Here is a 10,390-nt window from a genome sequence, read left to right as displayed (position 1 = left end):
GGCGTAGTTGGTTACTTAGTTCGGAGCCTGTGTCAACTTCTACTCCAAGACCCGTGATCCTTAATCATACCATTTGATAATTCACTAAAACCCTTCTTTTCGTAACATCCAAAAAAAAGTAATTTGTACAATGAATATTAGAAGGAGTTATGCAAGCTAAAAGTAAATCTATAAACAATTAAGATTAAAGATGAAGATCGTCGGAGCTCTTTGGTGTCGTAGTTTGCACACAAAGTTGAAGCGTAGAGCAGTAGCAGGATGAACAGAAAGGAAGAAGATCAGAAGGTTGCAAAGAAGTTATCTTGTTGGCTTGGAGCTTGAGATGTACTTTTATAAGCAGCGTTTGGTCGACCGTAAAATCCTTCGGTCAACGGATCCTTTCGATCAACTGATCTCCCTATTGGTCGACTGATCACACAGCCTTCCTTCTTTACGAAAATCCGATCTTCGTGTCATTAATGCATTTATTGTTCGGTCGACTAGAAGAACTGACTGGTCGACCGATCACTAGAAATTCCTTCTTCGCTGAGATATGATCTTCTTCATCATCAATGTCATTTAATGTTCAGTCGATTGATCATCTTGATTGATCGGCTGATCCCCATGTTTTCTAACATTACTGAGATCGAATCTGCCATTGTATTTACCAAATTAGGTTCGATCGACTAATCCTTGCATTCAGTCAACCTATCTGCCTGACTTCCAAGTTTGCTCTGTGCGATCTGAACCCTGCCACATCAACTAGGTTCGGTCAATTGAAACTCCTATTCAATCAACTGATCCCTTCAAATTCTGCAAAACAAAGTTAGTTCCACAGTATAAAAACTATCCCTGAAATACAAAGTTAGTATAATAGTATAATGTTGCATGAGTAAGATTGTAAGACCTGTCTTTGATCTCAACTTGGAAACCTCCAGGTTTCTTCAGTTAGATCAGTGACCTAGCTAAGTTTATCCCTTCCTTGGATACAACCTCCCCGTCGCTCCACTCCAGTTGCTTACCTCAATTTAATTGCCAAACATCAAGTCCTCTAGACATGTTTGGACTTAACTGCTCAACATCAAATCGTTTGGAAGGACTTCCACTTGATTCAATATCAGGTCCTCCAGACCTATCAAATCCGTTGTCAGATGTCAGGTCCTCTTGACCCATTTGGACTTCTTGCCTGGTTTCATGATCAACTTGTTGGTGCAACCTTAGGTCAAGGTTGACCTGGTTGACCCGACTCGAGTTGACGTGACTCGAGTTGTATTTTGATGTTTGACTTGGGAAGATTGTCGGTGCAACCTTAGGTCAAGGTTGACCTAGTTGTGTTGCATGTTGATGTTTGACACTCGTGAGAGAGTTCTATTCTTGATGTGGGACAAGAATAGATGTTTGGGTGATTATTGGTGCAACCGTAGGTCAAGGTTGACCTGGTTGACCTTATTCGCGAAAAGTCCAAGTATGGAGACTTGGCACTGGAAAAGTCCAAGTATGGAGACTTGGCACTGGGAAAGTCCTAACTGGGATGTTAGGCAGTTGGAAAGTCCTGGTGAGTGAAGCCAGGCAGTGGAAAGTCCTAACTGGGATGTTAGGCAGTGTGGAAATCCTGGTGAGTGAAGCCAGGTGAAAGTCCTGGTGAGTGAAGCCAGGCAAGGGAAAATCCAGATGGATCAGGGATGATCGGACTTCTGGTGTTGGAAAGTCCAAGTAGGTCAAAGGGATTGACCGGACACTTGGTAGGGAGTTCTAGCAGGTCAAGGGAGTGACCAGATGCTAGGGATGAAGTACCAATAGGTCAAGGTTGACCGGATATTGGTTTGGAAGTCTTGGGACTTGGTTTGGGCAAAAACCAAGCTCTGGATCGGTCACCAGACCGATCCAATGATACTTTGCTCGATCGGTCCGGTGACCGATCGATACAATGTAAGCTCTGTTGATCGATCGGTCGGTGACCGATCAGATAGTTCTGATCGGTCCGCCGCACCGATCGACAACGATCGAGGCGCAGAAGTTCGGGAGAAGAGCCCGATCGGTCTACGGACCGATCAGAGGTTCCCTGACCGATGGACCGATCAGGGGTTCCTGATCGGTCCATGGACCGATCAGAGCTTCGATCGGTCCATGGACCGATCGAAGACGGAACAGAAGCGATTAGGAATGGATCGGTCGTGGACCGATTCACATGGAGCTGATCGGTCCACGCATCGATCAGCACTAGCCGCATGCGACACAACGGCTAGATTTCTTCTGTGTTTTCTTCGCTTTCTTCGCAGGTTATAAAAGGAGGGCTGCTGCTGCGAGCCTCCTACTTCTTCTTCTTCTTCCTCCTTCCGGTTGCTAAGTGCTGCTGTGCTTGAGCTTTGTTGAGCTCGTCCAAAGCTTCGCGTGAGCTTCCGGCTGGATCACCTGCTGTTGTAGGCGCTTGGAGCTGTTGCTTCATCCAGTCGACAAGAAGGCAAGCTAGGGTTATTACATTCTTGTATTGTACTTAGTTTCTTGCTGTATTCTTGTACTTCTGTTTATCTTGCTGTTGCAAGACATTGTGGCGAGGTTTCTCCACCCAGAAGGAGTTTGATTTAGCCGGTTTTCCGGGGACTCATCCACCGACGGATTGATAGGCTTCGTCCACCTTACGGACACGCCGAGGAGTAGGAGTTTCATCTCCGAACCTCGTTACATCGACGAGTTTGAGGTTTGATCTTTCCGCTTTCGTTTCTTTGTTTTATTTTCCGCTGCGCTAACCCTTATTGTAGAAAGAAACGAGAAATTTGGGGTCGGCTATTCACACCCCCCTCTCTAGCCGCGTACAAAGGATCCCAACACAACTGAGACTTCTCCTGCCTAGTATCGGGTCCGGCTGACCTACTAGGACTTTCCAAGTTGAGTTTCCTGCACACTTATTCAGTTCATCAGATAACAACAAGACTTAACTTGAATCTTTGACCACATCAAAACTTAGGTTCGATTATGGTGCTCCCTGCACTAACATGGTTAACTACTCTTCTAATTAGAGTTGACACATTCTGTTGGTGCTAAAAGCACTAGCTAATCAAACCTGTATTTTGATATTGACAATGGTTTAAAGTTAAGAGTTGTTATGATCTAACAAGCTTACCTTAGTATACAGGAATGTCCTAGTTGAGGCTAGGCAAAGAAATCTTGGTAAATTTATAAAAAATTGAAAACAAAACAAAACAAAAAAATTACTAAAACAGGTGGTTGCTGGTCTATTTTTATCAAAATTATTTTTCAAAGAATATATTTTTAAAAATTAATCCTCATTTTTTTTTCCAAAACTAATTTGAATTTTTAAAAAAATTTTAAAAATCTTTAAATTTTTTGTTAATGTCAAACAGAAGAAATCTTACCGAAATAAAAAAATTTATGAAAAAAATATTTTTATTTTAACCATAATAAATATCTTTGAAAAAATAGTCATTTTCGAATATAAATGTATAAAAATAGATTTTGACTTTAAAAAAATCTTAATACTTTTTATAAACATGGAAAATATAATGATTATCTAAAAAAAATAAGTTTTTCCAAAAATCAATCCTAAGAAATTTTTAATTTTAAAAATATTATTTTTTGTTTAAAAGGTTATAGAAAATTATTTAACTATCAAATAAATCTGAAATGATTTCTACTGATAGAAAAAAAATTATTTTTTATAGAAAAAATAAAACCTAATTAAATTTGAACAAAAGTATACGTAGCAATTAATTTAGCCAATGAAAAAATTCAACTATAAAAAATTTAAATATGCATATAAAAATTAATTCAATAGATTAAAATAATTTTGGGATCCGAAATAAATTATTGGCTATTGAATTAATTATATATTTTCTAGGAATATAATTTTTAGACACTTTTATAATTTAACCCCTATGATTTTTCAAATAGAAATTAAGTTTTTTATCATTTTTAAAATTTGAATTATAAATAAAATTTGATTTTTGTATCTAGAATTATTTTTGATCATTTCTACTTCATCTTTTAATTTTACATTTATAACCTATTAAACACTTCTTGTAAGCCTCTTGTAAGCATGCTTATCTCTTCTTTTCATTTATATATTTGTTCCTATTTTTACAAAGACTTTTATACAACTTTTTAATTGCATCATAAAGTTGATTGGGAGGTAAGATGTAAGTACCCCGTGATAGTTTTGGTGTGATCAATCAATTCAAGTTAGGTCCTATTGTGTTTGATTCTTGTGTCTAAGTGTGTAGGAACTTAGGAGCACAAGAAATCGAGCGAAAGACGCAACTAGCGAGAAGGGTGCAACGGAAAAGAGTCGATGGGTGTGGTGCGTCTGAGGAACGAGATGGTATGGAAGAGTATAATGGTTGATGAGAAGGAAGTGCGCGATGTTTTTGAGGGATGAAAAATCGGAGCAAAAGACTATTCGAGGAGAATGTCAGAAGATGGGTTTAGGTGATCCCAATTCTAGACGGCCGAAATCACCCAAGTCATCAGAGAAGGCGCCAGACCAGTCAACATAAGGTTGACTGATCCGGGCGCTGGGACAAGGTGGTCCTGGAGTCCGGACCACCCGGTGCCCGAAAGACGCTTCGACGCAATGGTCCAGGCATCCGAAGAGGGTCCGATCACCCGGAGATGGATAAAACTGTATCACTTGGCTGTTACATAGCTATTGAGTTTTGCCACGATGGGGGGAGGGGGGCTCGGATCGTGCCATGTCAGCAAATGGTCAATTTCAACTAGTGGACTATAAATAGAGCCCTAGTCTTCTTCATTTCGAAAAACACACTTCTATACTTCGAATTTCATTTTGTCTTTCATTTTCGAGCTTCATTTTCATGTACAAGGCTTTCCGACTTCGACATTTTATTCGAGAAGGAGATTTTTATAGTGAGCCTACTTTCCTTGGAGTAGTAATCTTCTGATTGCAAATTAAGTAAATTTGTTTGTCTCGTACTCTTTTCAATTCTATTATCTTTTGTTAAGTGTGTAATTGTTTAAGCTCAATATTTTAAGAAAGGTATACTTGACTTTATTGTGCAGGGCAATTCACCTCCCTCTTGTCGGCCGCATGGGTCCTACATAAGAAACGTACCTCACTTACCATGTTAGACTCGTAGTTCGACGCTCCCCTATCATTGTTGTTCTCGATGCTCATTTCGAACGAATTTCTATTATTTTTTTCTTGGTGACTAGCCATTAGTACTAGTCCGATGTATTACTTCGTCTTGGATTTAGATGACGACAAATCATCTCACTTCGCCTTTAAGTTCTTGTGCTTCGACTGTCTTGATCCTTTATCCTTATCCTTTCCTTTGCTTTTCAGTTTTGGACCATTGTCCTTGATATGCCCTTCTTCTTGATAGTTGTAACATCAAACCTTCCTCTTTCCCCGAGAATCTGGTTGGCTTGTTTATTATCAAAGTTGTTGATTTAAAGAACTTTGAAATTTTTCTTACTATATATACTTCTTCATTTTTGTCGAGCGATGATTCTGAATTTGGCTCGATCTTCTTTACTTTTAGGGTAATGTTGTTGTTTGACTTTTCTATGTCTTTAAGACCTACACATCAAGACTCGTGAAGTTTGAAAGTTGAAAATAAAATTTCTAGTGTACTTACCATAAGTATCCTGGGTGAGTTTTGACGTGATCGATCAGGTTAAGTTAGGTCTTGTTATATTTTATCCTTATATCTAAGTGTGTAGGAACTTAGGAACACAAGAAGTTGAGTGGAAGACACAGCTAGCAAGAAGAATGACACGGGAAGTGAGTCGACAAACTCGATGTATCCGAGGGGCAAGGTGTTACGGAAGAGTACATCGACAAACTAGAAGGACATGTGTGGTGCTTCCGAGGGACGAGAAGCCAAAGCGGAAGAATGCTCGTGGAGAAGGCCGAAATTGGATTTTGGTGTGCTCAACTCTAGATGACGAGAGAATCACCCAAGCAACCGGAGCAGCAGTCGAACAAGTCAACACGGAGTTAACTTGTCCAGGTACCTGGACCAAGTCCAGGCACCCGGAGTCCCGGCGCTTGGACCAAGTCCAGGCGCCTGGACCAGCCTAGGTCAGAGAAGGTGCCTCTTTTCAACCGTTATGGTGAGGATAACTTTGGAATCCATGTTATAACCAATCCAGGCACCCAGACCGGTCCAGGCACCTGAGCAAGGATGAATGTCTTATCATAAAGCCGTTGTGAAGAGGATTGAGGTGACCAATGGAGACTCTCGGACCTAATTTAGATGCTCGGAGACTGTCACGTCATCAAATGACTATTTCGACCAGTGGGCTATAAATAAAGTCCTGGTCCTCTTAGTTAAACACAACACTTGTACTTTATTTTTGTAATTGTGTTTTTAGTTATTCGTGCTTTTTAACGCTTATAAGAGGCTACTCAGCCTATATCACAGGAGAATCTTAGTGAGCTTCCACTGCCTTGGATTAATAACCTTTCTAGTTACAAACCAAGTAAATTCCTTGTGTCTTACTTTATTTTATGTTATTCTTTCTAACTAATTAACATGCTTGTCTTTGCTAAGAATCAACCAAAATAATGTATTAATCTTACTTGCAGGCTACTCACCCCCTTTAGCCAATCTACACGGGACCAACACTTACCTCGAGGTCCTTAAAGATATAGTAGGAGTCTACTATAGATGTCTATATCGGTGTTCTTAGAAATGCATTTAAGGCATACCTCAATGAATCCTGATTCATTACCATTTCTCCAAGATTGTTGAGTTCGGTGATTAGTTCATTGATTTTTGTGTACAGTTGAGTCACATTTTCTCCTTATTTCATCCGAAGGTTGGTTAGTCAATTTAGGAGAAGATCCCATCTTACCAGTTTAGCCTCCAAGATCCCTTCGTGCAACTCCAGGAACTTCTCTTGGAATTTTTTAGTTGAGTCATAGGTTCCAATCCGATTGACTTTTTGGAATGGTAAAACACCAATAGATGGAACTCTACTTTTTCGTTACCCACAAAGTCAGTCTGCTCCTTTTTTCTCCAAAGATGTTCTTATTTTTATTCTTCATGCTAATCTTTGGGTGTTACAAAACTATATTTGATTGTAAAAAAAATATCAAAATCTATTTTAAAAAAATACCTCCATTCGGTGCTTCAATAATGTGAACTCCCTCTAGAACTTTGGCGGGTGAATGCTCGATCCAACCATTGTCTTCTTTCTGTAGCTAGTGGTTAGTCCTTCTAGAGCAGTCTGGCTCTAATACCAATTGTTGGACTATTGTGGATAGGCTAGATGGGATGAATAGTCTACAAGTTAGAAATTCAAAATCTCTTGCTTTCATACTTAGCAAGGAACACACAGTAATTGATGAACAAAAATAATTAGCATAAAAGTAAAGTAAGAGGCAATAGTTTTACTTGGTTTATAATCGAGGAGGTTGTTAATTCAAGACAATAAAAGTGCATTAAGAATAACTCCTTCTTAGATAGAGTTGGAGACGAAGTAGCCCATTACACCAACTGAAAGCTTAAAATAAAATTATAGAATATGAAGATTAAAATGAGTATGTTGTATTGAACTTCGATTACCAAGACTCTATTTATAGCCTACTAGTCAAATCTAGCTACTCACTGACGTGGAAGTTCCTGAACCCCTGGACTCGGTCTAGGTGCTTGGACTCAGTTGAGTTGATCCACTCCATAACGTCACTCCATAACGGCTTTCTCCAATGGTTCTAGACTTCCCGGGCACCTAGACTCGGTTCAAGTGCTTAGAGTCTGTTGATGTGGACTTCATGTTGATCCTCTTCAACAACAACTTTAACGTTACCGCCCTTCATGGGCACCTAGATCTTTCCAGGCACTTGGAGTTCGGGCACCTAGACTCAATCCAAGTACTTGGAAACGGTAAACTCAGAAGTTGACTGTTTTCTCATCCGATCGCTTGAATGATACTCCCGTCATCCAGAGTTAAGCTTACCCAAACCTAACTCCAGTCTTCTCCTTGAGCATGCTTCCTCCCAGCTTCTCGCCCCTTGTATGTGTCACGTGCATCCTTTTGTCCACCGATATTTTCTTTCGCAACTCCTTGTCCCTCGGATGCACATAACCCGTTGACTCCCTTCCCATGCCATCCTTTTTGCTCGTTGTATCTTCCACTGGACTTCTTGTGTTCATAAGTCCTTGCACACTTAGACACAAGCTAAGGTATCAAATCTGTAGAGCGTAACTTAACTCGGTTGATTACATCAAAACTTACTTGGCGTACTTACAGTTGCACCTATTCATAGCACCCCCGCTCTGATACTAATTGTAGGATCGAAAAAAACACCAGAGGGGGATGAATAATGCTCGTGACTTTTTCACGTTTTTCATGAAACTTAGAGTTAAAGCAACAAAAATAAGACTATAATTGAAACAAAGCTAACACGATTAGTTTTACTTGGTTTAGAGCTTGTGACAACTCTTACTTCGAGGCATACAATCGTCGATCGCTTTCGTTCAATAATTCACTATCAATTCGATCAAGTACAAAATCAATGATAATTATTATCTTATGTCCGTTGCTTTAATTCTAAGTTTTATAAAAAAAAAAGGTGAAAAAGCTACGAGCGCCATTCACCCCCTTCTAGCACTTTTTTTGATCCTACATATTCTAAAACCATTTAGTGTGTAAAAAAATACACTTTAGGTACTCACTAGGGATAACTTTCCTTGAAATCTTTCTAATGACTTTTCTAAGCTTCTTTGAAGCCTTAGTCACACTAGTCTCCTCAAAGTCAACTCTACGGATAGCCCCCTTGTAACCTTAACTTGACTTCTAGATCTAGGGTTAGTTTCATAATTATATAAAACTCTATGATATAAGACACATCCTCCTTGGCTCTAGATTTGTATCTCAAACATTTCTTGCCCTTAGATGGTTCTTACCTATCTAAGCCTATATTTTTCATCTTAGACCCCTTAATTTTGTTTGTCATTTTGCTGACGATCTTTTCTAACTTATCAAGTATTGATCTTAAAACTTGATTTTCCATTTCTTAGTAATAAATTCTTGACTTTTCATGAATGTTTTGATCATTTTTCTTTCTAGGCATGTCTAATTTTCTTAGGGTTCTTGCCTAAATTATTTTTTACCTTCCTATCCTTAGGTAAGGTTGTTCTAGTATGATATGATCTATAATTTTACTTAAAATTATCATGCTTTCTATTTTCATGATGGAAAACATTAAAATGATAAAATCTATTTCTAGCATATTTGTTGTCATGATATAAAGAGATATCATTACAATGATTTTGATAATGTCATTTGTGATTGCATAAAAATCATACAATGTGCTCCTTAACCTTTCATATCATGGTTCTAACCTCTTTAGATTTCTCCTTTATCCTTGGTGCCATTTGAATCTTCTTCTTGATCAATTTAAGACACTTACTCTTATAATATCCCTTTTCCTTATACTCAAAGTATATGATATAATTTTTATCTTTATTTATTGAAATTGATATACCTTCACAATTTGTAGGGATGATACATTCTTCTTCATTTGACCTGGATGTGAAGACTTCTTCTTGTTCTAGTGTTAACAAACTCTCCACCTCAATTCTTGAGGTGGATGCTTCCTCAATTTCTTCCTCTGATGTTGAGAACCTCCAAACCTCTGAATTCTCATGTTCTTGAATCAAAGAGTCTCCCTCTTTGATTTGATCTTAACTTTGCATTGAGGAGGGATGTTTATGAAGCTTGACCAATTTGCTTCATAATTCGTTTGCACTCTTGTAATCTTTCAATTTACATAAGAGTGCAAACAAATCTTGTAATCTTTCAATTTGCTTCTCTTGTAATCGTTTAATTTCTCCCTCTTTGATTTGATCTTCACTTTGCATTGAGGAGGGATGTTTATGAAGTTTGACCAATTTGTTTCATAATTCATTTGCACTCTTGTAATCTTTCAATTTACAAAAGATATTATTAGGAACCAAATTAATCAAAATTTTAGTTACATTTTCATTTTTTTTTTTCATATTTTTGGAGTTGCTCGTCGGTCCATTTCTTTTTCTTAAGGAACTTTCCTTTGCTATCTGTTGGGACTTCAAATCCCTCCATTAGAGTAAACGATTGCTCTATTTTCATCATGAAGACAATTTCAACCCTTGATTTTTAAAAATTGAAGCTCCCAATACAAATTGTGGAGGTGCCCGAACGTCGTACCCAAATCCTCTCTGGGATCTATTTTGAAGTTGAACTCCCATAATTGATGAATCTTTTGATCTGTTGATTTTGGGCTTCGCTTTCAACTTCTTCTTCTTCCTTTAGTTCTTTTCTCCTTTCAAAGATTAGTCCAATGCATAGCAGTCTTGCTTTGATACCACTTGTTTAGACATGTATCAGCTAGAGGGGAGGGGGTGAGTAACTCGCTTCACTTCTTCAAATTTGATTTGTAGCTGAAACT

The sequence above is a fragment of the Zingiber officinale genome, chromosome 7B (assembly GCF_018446385.1).
Source record: "Zingiber officinale cultivar Zhangliang chromosome 7B, Zo_v1.1, whole genome shotgun sequence".
Classification (NCBI taxonomy): domain Eukaryota; kingdom Viridiplantae; phylum Streptophyta; class Magnoliopsida; order Zingiberales; family Zingiberaceae; genus Zingiber; species Zingiber officinale.
The sequence above is the reverse complement of the archived record's forward strand: the minus strand, read 5'-3'. Positions refer to the sequence as shown.